Below are 14,554 nucleotides of genomic sequence, written 5' to 3' on the forward strand. Positions count from 1 at the left end.
TTCCGCATGAAAGTTCGTGATCTGTAACTTGTCACCAGTTGTTAAGTTCAGAATAACTCCACGAGACTGCATTGTAAGCTCAAACCATTGTGACCTTGGTCTCTTTAATATAACTCCAAAGTGAGGCAGCAGCATGGTGGGCTGCCTTTTATACCTGCATTCTCCAGGGTACACAGGTGACCCATAAGTCTCCCAGAGGTGTGCCCCCTAGTGGCAAGTCTGACACATAGGTTAGGTTAATATACATAACAGTAACCATTCTATGATTCTTTCATTCTATTCTCTCACTTGCTCAGCTCAATCACTTGTTCTCTGTCTCTCTCTTTCTTTCTAGGTATGAAGGGAGTTCTTCAAGATTGTGTAAAGTGTTATATCAGCTCCCTACTCTACAGAGCAGTTTTTTTCTTCAAGCCATATTGGATTTATAAACATGTTAGCTCTAGATAATGATCAATCGGTTAACCTCAAACCGATGGAGGGTAAGCAGTTAAAATTGACTGGTGATTTACCCGCCAATATCCTGCCATCTTCCATTTTAACTGATTTTCTGAGCAGGTGGCAAAGGCTGAAGCTGATGGGGGTCCTTCTTTAAATAAGCATAATTTGGCCACCTGCCCGTGCCTATTGGAAACTCCAGCTCCTGCCCCTCTGTCCCCGACTCTCTGATTCAGTGGGTCAATCCGTACTTTGACACACATTAGGGTTCCAGGCTGCTGGCCATGGCCTGGCCTGGGTGAGCCTATCGATGGGGCCCACATATGTCCTTGTGGAGGCCGGTACACCTCAGCTCAGTTGGCCACCATAACTACACCAGGGCCCCGTCCATGGTCCCATGAATTTACGGGCCACCGTGATTAAAATAATTAATTCATTTATATTTCAGTGTGGAGCTCTTGGCTTTTGGAATCTCTGCCTCTTGCTCCCCCTCTGACCGGGATTTGCCTTCGAAAGGGCGGAAAGAAGTTCTGCCCCGTACAAGGCAGAGGAAAATCTCAAACTGCGGAGACCCGGCACAATCATTGTTTAGGGAGTTTCTCCCAATCTCCCGACAGAGCTTGATCAGAATATCCACCAAACATCCTGGTCATCAAATTCATTGCATATCGCGGGCGAACCCCATGAATTTACGGGCCACTGTGACTAAAATAATTAATTCATTTATATTTCAGTGTGGAGCTCCATATACAGACCACTCTTTGGACCTGACTCCTCAGATTGCACAATTTGCCGAAAAACATCTTTGTTTGCTTTAAACATGTTGATTATTTACATTGCGTTCTCTGTTGGGTCAACACTTTCTGGCAATTGCAGTCGGGTCAATGCCACTATTGCTTATTAACAGAAATCAGAATAAAGCCGAGTTTCTTGTGACCTTTTTTGACAGCACAGCATTGTTCAAGATGAAGAGAATGCTGTCCTATCTTTTACTAATTTCTATTCCAGCGTTAATATCCTCTGATTTTATCATAACGGAATCAGAGCATCAGAAGGTAATGTATGATTTATACTACCAAATATTTATTATAACTTTGTTAATTGACTGAATTACTGTTTAAACTTTTTAAATTTTTTAATTCGAGCAGATTGATAATGCGAACCGATGGTCAAATCTTCTGAACCTGGGCCAACGAACAATGAAGGTATTCAACAGTTAATCCAATGCGTACATGTAAAATTACTGTGCTTTATTTAATCACTGCAAAATGTTATTGCAAGTAAAATATAAAAGGATTAACTGTCGATTATATGTTTCATGTCTGAGCTTTTTACAATTCCAATCATACCACGCGTTGTCCTCACCAGTCGTGATTTACAAGTCTCACACACTAGAACTGTAACTATTTTCTAACCAGCTACCCACTAATGCAAAGAAGAATGACACAAAGCAACAATCCAGGTAACTTTTCCGAATGAATTCCCGAGCCAGAGTAAACCAGGGGCTATTTTATTAACCCTCAGTGAACACTCAGGTTAGGTTACAGTATATTAATCACCGTTGAGCATCTAATTTGCTTTACTGGAGTGTACTGCCTCAATTCGGTGGGAGTTTTATTTTGCTTTGCGTCGACTCTTGGTTGGCAGTAGCTGTCAATGTGGCCACAAAAGGATCAATTATTATGGTTCATTTACTGCAAGTTTAGCAATATGTAATTTTATCAACTACACTAAATAATACAGTATCACCGTGCTTATTTTGTATATAAATCTCAGTTACTATGGACAGTACTTCAACTACAATGAATGCTACAGTATTTTTGCTCAAATGGCCGACTGAAGCTTGAGGTACAGCCAAGTCTTTTTATTATGAGCTTCAGGTACCCTATTTGTTGCAATTAGTGGTACATGGTTCCTGTTTATTAAATGTGAAATATATTCTTAGACTGCAGTGGCACACGAGCCCCTTTTCAACTCATGGGATACAACTGTTGATTCACAAAATTATATCAAATGCAAGATTGTAATGTGTATTTACGTTTATTATTTGCATCAATCAGATTGTGTTTTAAAATTTGTTTCTTTACCAACAAAGTGCTGCTAATAAACTCTTGCTACATCCTGAGGGATTGTATCAGGAGTTGTTGTGCATGATCTATTCTACTTCACAAAAGAGAGAGGATAATTTTACTACTGATGTAGTGATATTATATTTTAATTTTATATGGACCGAACATCTGTTTCTTTGCAATCTAATTTAATTTAATTGCACGTACTATTCCATTTGCTTGTATAATTTGTGTGCATAATGAATGCATTTTGTAACATTGATGTGTTGGTCTTTCTCTTTCTCTTTCTCTTGGCTGGCAACAGAAAAGAAGCACCGAGGGACATGGCACAAAAGTAGGTTTGATTTCTCCCATACTATTTATTTCAGTAACAATTTCTGTCTTGTAATATGCTGGGTGGTTTTTATCAGTTCTGAACAGTAGTTTGATTGTTTTTGTTTAATGGTTTATTGAGGGTGCGATTTTGTAAAATCTATTTCAGAAGATACCATTCGTACACTGTGACCATTTATAGTAAAAATATTAGACCCACTTTATCGCTAATGTTCCAGTAGAACAACACACAGCACTAATTTAAATTAAGTCTGATCTTTCCAGTTATTTTACTTTCTTGATTCAGTCACTTCTCATTGAAATATTACCCCTTAATTCCCTTCAGCCTGTGAGGGAGCTTGAAATCTACAGTATGAAGATTGATTGCAAAGTTACATCTCGATTTGCTCACAATGTGGTAATCAGCCGAGTGGTAAATCGAGCAAATGAGTCGAGAGAAGCCGCCTTCGACGTGGAACTACCCAAAACAGCCTTCATCACCAACTTCAGCATGTGTGTATCAGCTCGGTTTATTCAATCAAATTAACTAATTAGCATGAAAGAGCTCTTTTATATTTACTCTGTGAACATTTTATATTTTGGGGCCGAAATTGGTGGACATACCACCGCATACCGCCTGCGGACCGCCGACATACCGCCCAAAATAGTGAAATTGATCAAAATATACTGCCCACATACCGCCAAGCGGGAAATTCATCAGCGACATACCGCTAGGCGGTAAGCATACCGTCCGCCCACACAGAGCACCCGATAGACCACCGAAAAGTTCGACGTTGGTAGCATTCCGCCGACATATCACCGGAGCTGCACACCGTCTGCAAAAAGGTGGTTTTATGCCGATGGTACGGCGACGGCATGTAAACTACAATGTTCCCCCCTTCCCGGCGATGTATTTCTCTCCCCCCCAGAGATATAGTCCTTCCCCCCCCAGCGATCCATTCCACCCCCCACCCCCCAGAGATCTAATCCCCCCCGCAGAGAGATCTAATCTCTCCCCGGAGATCTAATCCTCCCCCAATGATCTATTCCTCCCCAAAGCGATCTAATTCTCTCCCCCTCCCCCAGAGATCTACTCCCCCCAGAGAGATCTAATCCCCCAAGTGATCTAGTCCTCCCCCCAGAGATCTAATCCCACCCCCAGCGATCTAGTCCTCCTTCCCCTCCCCCAGAGATCTAATCTACCCCCCCCCCCACAGAACTATTCTGCCCCACTCCCCTAAAACCCCAAAACAAATAAATAAATAACAATATAAGTATTATAAATAAATCAAAAACACTGCAAAAAACAATTCAAAATCTACACTTACCTGCGATCCGATATCAGCAATCTCTGGACTGCTTTTCTCGGGGTGGAGGGGTTGGGGGGACGGAGGTCGATGGAAGAGCGCGCGTGCGCAGAACTTGGGACTCAAAGAGTCCCAAGTCCCAGACCACTTACCCTGCACCACCGGAGCAGACCATCCGTCGCACTCCGCTGACGCACCGCTCAGGACCACCCAGACCACTGTTGCCAGCACTCCGCCCCAGCGGTACGGGCGGTGAAGATTGACTGACCACCGCGAGAGCGCCAAGAATTGAGCAGTCCACCAATTTCGGCCCCACAGTGTTTGAATGTTTTAAAATGCCAAATGAAAATTACATTTTGTTTCATTGGGGCTTTGTAGCCCAGGGGCCAATGGACCAAAGCAATGGATTGTACAGCAAAACAGAGGCAGTCAACCTCTGTTTCACTGTGCAGTCTTGTTTTATATATATATAGTTTACAGTGCTATAAGCTGATAATGGGAAAAACAATTTAAAACTCGAGATCCTACAGCAGTAGAATCAGTAGAGCCCTGCGGCGCAGCACTACTATAATTAGCAATATTCAAGTCCTTTGCTGCTATTTTAATATTCCAGGTCCAAGGTCATGTGCCTGTTGAATTTAAAAAAAATTCAAGGATCTAAAATATGGAATGGGAAGAGGTCATTTGGCCCACCAAGCCCACCTGCCTAAAGCAGACAGAAGCCTCATGAATTGATGCAAATCGGGGACGTATTACGTCAATAGACCCCAATTGCATTTTAAGTGAAGCCTGTGCGAGGAAACCACCATGGCTGGCCCAGCAGGTTGGCAGCTGTTGGGAAAGACAGAAGAGGCACAATAGATAAGTCAGAAACTTTCCTTTGTGGATCCAGCACGAACAGGAGTGCTCCTCTCAATCCCACAAGTAAAGCTGCGACCCCCCCCCCCCTCACCACAGACTCCACCCCCCCACCAACCCCCCAATCCCTCTAATGAGCCCCTTCCAAAACCTCCTCTGCACCATTTAGAAGCTGATGGGTGGCCATGGGCCGCCCGATCTTTGGCAGTCGGCAGTCACTGGCTGCTCTCTTCTGGGCAGGAAGGGGACTGGAGACGTGTAGATGAGGCCTGGTGGCTAACATCACTGAAGGATTTCTGCTAGCGTTGGCAGGTGGAAAATTACCCTGCCGGAAACCCATTCCATTAAAATCCACCCACTGCCGCTCCACCCCACTTAGTCTTCCGAGCATACAGGACTAAATCACTTGCTCAATATCTCAGGAGATTCAGACTTTGTTCAAAGCTATGATGGTGGTTTCCAAATGCATAATCATGTGCTATTGCTGGTTAAAGAGGAGATTAACGCAATGGTAAGGAAGGACATTAGCATGGATGAGGTGGAATCTATATCGGCAGAGCTGTGGAACACCAAAGGGCAGAAAACGCTAGTGGGAGTTGTGTACAGACCACCAAACAATCATAGTGAGGTTGGGGATGGCATCAAACAGGAAATTAGGGATGTGTACAATAAAGGTACAGCAGTTATCATGGGTAACTTTAATCTACATATAGATTGGGCTAAACAAACTGATAGCAATACGGTGGAGGAGGATTTCCTGGAGTGTATAAGGGATATTTTTCTAGACCAATATGTCGAGGAACTAACTAGAGAGCTGGCCATCCTAGACTGGGTGTTGTGTAATGAGAGAGGATTAATTAACAATCTTGTTGTGCGAGGCCCCTAGTGGAAGAGTGACCATAATATGGTAGAATTCTTCATTAAGATGGAGAGTGACACAGTTAATTCAGAGACTAGGGTCCTGAACTTAAAGAAAGGTAACTTCGACGGTATGAGATGTGAATTGGCTAGGATAGACTGGCGAATGATACTTAAAGGATTGACGGTGGATAGGCAATGGCAGACATTTAAAGATCACATGGATGAACTTCAACAATTGTTATCCCTGTCTGGCGTAAAAATAAAATGGGGAAGGTGGCTCATCGTGGCTTACAAGGGAAATTAGGGATAGTGTTAAATCCAAGGAAGAGGCATATAAATTGGCCAGAAAAAGCAGCCAACCGGAGGACTGGGAGAAATTTAGAATTCAGCAAAGGAGGACAAAGGGGTTAATTAGGAGGGGGAAAATAGAATGAGAGTAACCTTGCAGGGAACATAAAAACTGACAGCAAAAGCTTCTACAGATACGTGAAGAGAAAAAGATTAGTGAAGACTAATGTAGGTCCCTTGCAGTCAGAATCAGGTGAATTTATAATGGGGAACAAAGAAATGGCAGACCAATTGAACAAATACTTTGGTTCTGTCTTCACTAAGGAAGATACAAATAACCTTCCAGAAATACTGGGGGTTCGAGGGTCTAGCGAAAAGGAGGATCTAAAGGAAATCCTTATTAGTCAGGAAATTGTGTTAGGGCAATTGATGGGATTGAAGGCCAATAAATCCCCAGGGCCTGATAGGCTGCATCCCAGAGTACTTAAGGAAGTGGCCCTAGAAATAGTGGATGCATTGGTGGTTATTTTCCAACATTCTATAGACTCTGGATCAGTTCCTATGGACTGGAGAGTAGCTAATGTAACCCCACTTTTTAAAAAAGGAGGGAGAGAGAAAACAGGGATTTATAGACCAGTCAGCCTGACATCGGTGGTGGGGAAAATGTTGGAATCAATTATTAAAGATGTAATAGCAGTGCATTTGGAACGCAGTGACAGGATCGGTCCAAGTCAGCATGGATTTATGAAAGGGAAATCATGCTTGACAAATCTTTTAGAATTTTTTGAGGATGTAACTAGTAGAGTGGACAAGGGGGAGCCAGTGGATGTGGTGTATTTGAACTTTCAAAAGGCTTTTGACAAGGTCCCAAACAAGAAATTGGTGTGCAAAATTAAAGCACGTGGTATTGGGGGTAATGTACTGACGTGGATAGAGAACTGGTTTGCAGACAGGAAGTAAAGAGTAGGAATAAACGGGTCCTTTTCAGAATGGTAGGCAGTGACTAGTGGGGTACTGCAAGGTTCAGTGCTGGGACCCCAGCTATTTACAATATACATTAATGATTTAGACGAAGGAATTGAATGTAATATCTCCAAGTTTGCAGATGACACTAAGCTGGGTGGCAGTGTGAGCTATGAGGAGGATGCGAAGAGGCTGCAGGGTGACTTGGACAGGTTAGGTGAGTGGGCAAATACATGGCAGATGTGGTATAATGTTGATAAATGTGAAGTTATCCACTTTGGTGGTAAAAACAGAAAGGCAGATTATTATCTGAATGGTGACAGATTAGTAAAAGGGGAGGTGCAATGAGACGTGGGTGTCATGGTACAGCAGTCATTGAAAGTTGGCATACAGGTACAGCGGACGGTGAAGAAGGCAAATGGCATGTTGGCCTTCATAGCGAGAGGATTTGACTATAGGAGCAGGGAGGTCTTACCACAGATGTACAGTGCCTTGGGGAAGCCACACCTTGAATATTGTATACAGTTTTGGTCTCCTAATCTGAGGAAGGACATTCTTGCTATTGAGGGAGTGCAGCAAAGGTTCACCAGACTGATTCCCAGGATGCCAGGACTGAGATATGAAGAAAGACTGGATCGACTAGGCTTATTCAGTGGAATTTAGAAGAATGAGAGGGGATCTCATAGAAACATATAAAATTCTGACGGGATTGGACAGGTTAGATGCAGGAAGATTGTTCCCGATGTTGGGGAAATCCAAAACTGGGGTCACAGCCTAAGGATAAGAGGTAAGCCATTTAAGACCGAGATGAGGAGAAACTTCTTCACTCAGAGAATTGTGAGCATATGGAATTCTCTACCACAGAAATTTGTTGAGGCCAGTTCGTTAGATATATTAAAAAGGGAGTTAGATGTGGCCCTTATGACTGAAGGGATCAAGGGGTGTGGAGAGAAAGCAGGAATGGTATCAGCCATGATCATATTGAATGGAGTTGCAGGCTCGAAGGGCCGAATGGCCTACTCCTGCACCTATTTTCTATGTTTCTATATTGCGCAAATCAACTGAGCACCATACAGGTTGGCTAATCTGTTTACTACATTGGACAGAAACCAATTCCTCCTCGCTCCCTGCTGCCAAGTTTCTCCCTGTCCAGTTCCTGACATCGTCCTTCTAGTCTCTCTTTTCAGAAATATCCACAACTCTGTTTCCAAGACAACCCCATACTCATTTTTCTGCATCCATGGCCCCATCCAGTGCTCATCTAGTCTTTTCAAGTTTGTCTTGCTAGATGCACGAATATGTGTTAAAATATCGTAAGGTAATTAATAATTAGAAGCGTATTAAATTGGTGCGTATCTTCATTCTTGTATAGTATGAATGGAATTAAGAAAAGTGGGTTCAATTTGTTAATTAGCTTGAGGTTACTAAGATGAGGAGATTCCACAAGATGCCTATGTTAATATGAATTGAGTATCTGAATTAATGATTATAAAGAATAGCTCTCTCTCCTGTATCCACAGCTTTCCATTTGTGATGAGAATAAATCTTTATTCAACAGATATCCTACCTACTAAAAGATATGCCAAATGTGATGTCAATTTTCAAATCTTATTTGTGTTTTGTGCAAAGTTTTATTTTTGAAAATAAAGAAAATGTAAGAAGAGACCAGTGGAAGATATACAAGAAGAGAAGATGAATGAATCAGGTTCCGGCTATAACATTCATGTGGCTTCTCCCTCTGTAGGACTCTAGATGGAGTGACATATGTGGGAGCTGTGAAAGAGAAAGAAGTTGCTCAGCGACAGTACCAACAGGCAGTTTCACGGGGACAGACTGCGGGGCTTGTGAAGTAAGAACACAGAACCATAGAATCACGGACTCCTCCCTCTCCGATGCCAACGCCCTCCCCCCACTCCATTGCCAACCTCCCCCGCCCCCCACCCCCATCCCATCCAATGCCGACTCCTCCCGCTCCCTTCTTTCCTTCCCTATCTTTCACATCATATTCCCATGTGGCTATTTTCACCTGCAGCTCACTAACCTTATTTACCACGCTTCGTGCATTTACACACATGCGCTGTAAACCTATCTTAGACCTTCTTGTATTCTCTATTAGTCTGTACTGTACTATTTGTTAACTCCAGTGCTATCTGTCTCTCCCAATTCTTAGTCACCATGTTTCTACTTTCTAATACTACATTCTGGTGCCAATCTTACTGCCAAATTAGTTGAAACCCTCCCCAACAGCACGAGCGAGCTTTCCGCAAGGATATTTGTCCCGACTCCATTGAAGTGCAACACACCCAGCCTGCACAGGTCCCACCTCCTTCAGAACCGGGGTCAATGTCCCAGGAATCTAAAGCCCTCCCTCCTGCACCACCTCTCCAGCCATGTGCTCTATCCTCTCCTATTTCTATACACACTAGTTCGGGCAATGCGAGTAAATCTGGAGAATACTTCCTTTGAGGTCCTTCTCTTTAATCTCTTTCCTAGCTCCCTAAATTCTGCCTGCAGGACCTCATCCCTCTTTCTACCTATGTCATTGATACCGATATGGCCCACGACCTCTGGCTGTTCACCTGCCGCCATTGAATGTTCCGTAGCCGCTCAGTGACATCCTTGACCCTGACACCAATGGACTCCTGCACTACCTGCCTGGTGCTTCTTATCTGTCTGGTGGCCACCAATTCAATCTCTGCCTGTACACTCTTATGCTGCGGGGTGGTCATCTCTTGAAACGTGCTATACATGTAGCTGTGAGCTTCACGAATGCACCGTAGTGATGCCAGCTGCTGCTCAAGCTCTGAAACCCAGAGCTTGAGTTCCTCCAGCTGATGACACTTTCTGCACACGTGATTGTCCAGGACACGGGAAGCATCCTGGAGTTCCCACATGGCACAAGTTGTGCATTCCATGGGACTGAAATGCCCTGCTATGCCTGCCATGTATTCAACCAGCAATATAACCCATGTATAATCTGACCCAAGTTGTACACTGTGAGAACAATGACCACTAGGTGGTGAACTTGTGGGAGACACTCCTAACCTGGACCTTCAGATATAAAAGGGGAAGCTCCACCCACTTCCTGTACTTGAGTGCTAAGGAAAAAAGGACAGGTCACAGACTGACCTTCTCTCAAGCATGGGCCTCGTGTGCATTTATACTGTATAGTAAGGACGTATCAATGCTTCTATTTAATAGACTATTAACTAACTTAACAGAAATAAACTCAAGATTTAAAAAAGAGAGGATCACCAGCTACTCACCAATCAGCTATTTTCCTTGTGCTGACGTCATTTTAGTTTTTTCATTACCTCGCTTCCTGACCCTCGCGTTCTCTCCGGGCTCTGGACTCTCAGGTCTACCTTTAACTCCAGCTGCTCCTCTCTTGCTTCCGCAGGTCTGCTCTTGGGTCTATTAACTTAGATCCCTTGGACTGTCTGGCTCCAATCCTCCTTTTCAGTTAGACATCTCAACCGCCTTCCTCCTCTCCACCGATTCCTTCTTTCACCAAATTCTTCGACTGTGCTTGCGAGCCACTCCGATTGCGTTCAGCCAGGTCTGTCTGCAAGCTCTGTTCTCTAGCTCAAATTCATCATAATCACAGGCAGTCCCTCAGAATCGAGGAAGACTTGCTTCCACTCTAAACATGAGTCCTTAGGTGGCTGAACAGTCCAATACGAGAGCCACAGTCCCTGTCACAGATGGGGCAGATAGTCGTTGAGGGAAAGGGTGGGTAGGACAGGTTTGCCGCACGCTCTTTCCGCTGCCTGCGCTTGATCTCTGCACGCTCTCGGCGATGAGACTCGAGGTGCTCAGCGCCCTCCCGGATGCACTTCCTCCACTTAGGGCGGTCTTTGGCCAGGGTCTCCCAGGTGTCAGTGGGGATGTTGCATTTTATCAGGGAGGCTTTGAGGGTGTCCTTGTAACGTTTCCTCTGCCTACCTTTAGCTCGTTTGCCGTGAAGGAGTTCTGAGTAGAGCGCTTGCTTTGGGAGTCTCGTGTCTGGCATGCAAACAGTGTGGCCTGCCCAGCGGAGCTGATCGAGTGTGGTCAGTGCTTCAATGTTGGGGATGTTGGCCTGGTTGAGGACGCTAATTTTGGTGCTTCTGTCCTCCCAGGGGATTTGCAGGATCTTGCGGAGACATCATTGATGGTATTTCTCCAGTGACTTGAGGTGTCTACTGTACATGGTCCATCTCTCTGAGCCATACTGGAGGGTGGGCATTACTACAGCCCTGAAGACCATGAGCTTGGTGATGGATTTGAGGGCTTGGTCTTCAAACACTCTTTTTCTCAGGCAGCCGAAGACTGCACTGGTGCACTGGAGGCGGTCTTGAATCTCGTCGTCAATGTCTGCTCTTGTTGATAAGAGGGGAAATGGTCCACGTTGTCCAGGGCCATGCCATGGATCGATGACTGGGGGGCAGTGCTGTGCGGCAGGTTGGCGGAGGACCTTTGTCTTACGGATTTTTAGCGTAAGGCCCATGCTTTTATACGCCTCAGTAAATACGTTGACTATGACTTGGAGTTCAGCCTCTGTATGTGCGCATTCGCAGGTGTCATCCACGTATTGAAGTTCGATGACAGAGGTTGGGGTGGTCTTGGACCTGGCCTGGAGATGACGAAGGTTGAACAGGTTCCCACTGGTTCTGTAGTTTAGTTCTACTCCAGCGGGGAGCTTGTTGACTGTGAGGTGGAGCATGGCAGCGAGGAAGATTGAGAAGAAGGTTGGGGCAATGACGCAGCCCTGTTTGACCTCGGTTTGAACGTGGTTTGGGTCTGTAATGGATCCGTTGGTAAGGATCACGGCCTGCATGTCATCGTGGAGCAGGCGGAGGATGGTGATGAACTTTTGGGGGCATCCGAATCAGAGAAGGATGCTCCATAGACCCTTGCGGTTGACAGTGTCAAAGGCCTTTGTAAGGTCGAAGAAGGCCATGTATAAGGGCTGGTGCTGTTACTGCATTTTTTCTGCAGCTGTTGCGTTGTAAAAATCATGTCCGTTGTGCCCCGTACGGGACGAAATCCGCACTGTGACTCCGGGAGGAGCTCCTCAGCCACAGGGAGAAGACGGTTGAAGAGGACTCTAGTGACGACTTTCCCAGTGGCTGATAACAGAGAGATTCCTCTGTAGTTGCCGCTGTCAGACTGTGTTGTGTATGCAATAACTCAAAAGACTGAATATTGTAAACTCCGAACAAGTACAAACCTGGCTCTACTTTATTAGGGCCCAAAGTGATAACATTACAAGATGGCTGGCCTTTTATACCTGGGCCACACACACGTGTGCACAGCCCAATGACCTCTGACAGTGGCACCACCTGGTGGCTAGTAAATCCAAGCATACATACATGACAGACTTGTCCCTTTTTTTAAAGATGGTCACGATCACTGCATCTCTGAGATCTCCCGGCATGCTCTCCTCCCTCCAGATGAGAGAGATGAGGTCATGTATTCACGCCAACAGTGCCTCTCCACCATAGTTCAGTGCCTCAGCGGGGATTCCATCTGCTCCCGTAGCCTTGTTGTTCTTAAGCTGTCTTATGGCTTTTTCTACCTCATGCAGTGTTGGGGTTTTACTGAGGTGATGGCGGGTCGCATGCTGCGGGATGGAGTCAAGAACACTTGAGTCAAAGGCAGAGTCGCGATTGAGAAGATCTTCAAAGTGCTCCTTCCAGCGGGCCCTGACTGCCTCTGTGTCATTGATGAGTGTTTTCCCGTTCTTGGCCAGCAGTGGGATGGGGCCTTGGGTGTTTGGACCGTAGGTGGCCTTGACTGTGATGAAGAAACCTCACATATCATGGCTATCTCACCAAATTGTTCGACTATGCTTGCGATCCACTCTGATTGCGTTCATCCAGGCCTGTCTGCAAGCTCTGTTCTGTAGCTCAAATTCATACCACTTAAGTGATGACCTCCATTCTTCTTCATGCATTTATTCCCCACACTATCTGATGAGTGATATTCCTGGGGATAGTGTCCATGTAAGTATCAACTGCAAAGGAAGGAAAATATAGACACATGAAACTCCATTAGTCAGTGTCCCTCCTCCCACCCCCAATAAATGGAATCTTGTCTATTTATCATCACCTCTTGCCAAGCCAGTTTTCAACCCACCTGGATAATGTTTCATTAATTCCATGCAGTCTAATCTTTTTCAAAATCTTCTTATATGAGGGGTAATTCTGCAGTTCAGAGCTCCCAACAGGAAACTCAGGAATCTTGCTGGGATTGAAGTTTTGGAAATCAGGGTTAAACTGTTGTTTTAAAATATTTAATTGATGGGATGTGGGCATCACTGGAAGACCAACATTTAAAGTTGTAACCCTATTTCCTACACTGGCTGCCTGTACATAGACTCCCTATTGGTAGAGCAAGGTCAAAGAATGACTCCACCTAATTAAGTAGTTTCTGACAAGCCCAAGTATAATATGCATGCTGGATAATGTAGGTTTACTGATTGTGTCCACCCAATCTAATTGAGTAACTCGGACAAACCCAATTGGAAAGTGGGCAGAGATCAATAATGCTAGATTCCCGCCCACTTTGTGCATCACACCCATTTCCAGGAATGGGGAAAACGTTCACAGGAAGCAACCATCTAATACAGACAGGATCTTCATTTAAATATTGATTCAGGGACAGGACATCTCTCGGCATTCTGGCATGGTTTGGATAGAGGATTGGCTAACTAACAGAAAACAGAGAGTTGGGATAAATGGATCATTCTCGAGTTGGCAATCAGTAACTAGTGGGATGCCGCAGGGATCGGTGCTGGGACCCCAACTATTTACAATCTATATTAATGACTTGGAAGAAGGGACCGAGTGTAACATAGCCAAGTTTGCTGACAATACAAAGATGGGAGGAAAAACAATGTGTGAGGAGGAAAATCTGCAAAAGGACATAGACAGGCTAAGTGAATGGGCAAAAATTTGACAGATAGAATATAATGTTGGAAAATGTGAGGTCATGCACCTTGGCAGAAAAAAAATCAAAGACCAAGTTATTATTTAAATGGAGAAAGATTGCAAAGTGCTGCAGTACAGCGGGACCTGGGGGTACTTGTGCATGAAACACAAAAGGATAGTTTGCAGTTACAGCAAGTGATCAGGAAGGCCAATAGTATCTTGGTCTTTATTGCAAAGGGGATGGAGTATAAAAGCAGGGAAATCTTGCTACAGTTATACAGGGATTGGTGAGGTCACACCTGGAATACTGTATACAGTTTTGGTTTCCATATTTATGAAAGGATATACTTGCTTTGGAGGCAGTTCAGAGAAGGTTCACTCGGTTGATTCCGGGATGAGATGGTTGACTTATGAAGAAAGGTTGAGGAGGTTGGGCTTCTACTTGTTGGAATTCAAAAGAATGAGAGGTGATCTTATCAAAACGTATAAGATTATGAGGGGGCTTGACAAGGTGGATGCAGAGAGGATGTTTCCACTGATGGGGGAG

General features: G+C 44.7%; 1 pseudogene; it reads left to right on the top strand.

The window, feature by feature from the left end:
• The first annotated feature begins 1,400 nt into the window (after positions 1-1,400).
• Positions 1,401-14,554, top strand: part of LOC139276792 (inter-alpha-trypsin inhibitor heavy chain H3-like) — a 251,392-nt pseudogene continuing 238,238 nt past the window's right edge.

Source organism: Pristiophorus japonicus, chromosome 12 (genome assembly GCF_044704955.1).
Source record: "Pristiophorus japonicus isolate sPriJap1 chromosome 12, sPriJap1.hap1, whole genome shotgun sequence".
Taxonomy (NCBI): Eukaryota; Metazoa; Chordata; class Chondrichthyes; family Pristiophoridae; genus Pristiophorus; species Pristiophorus japonicus.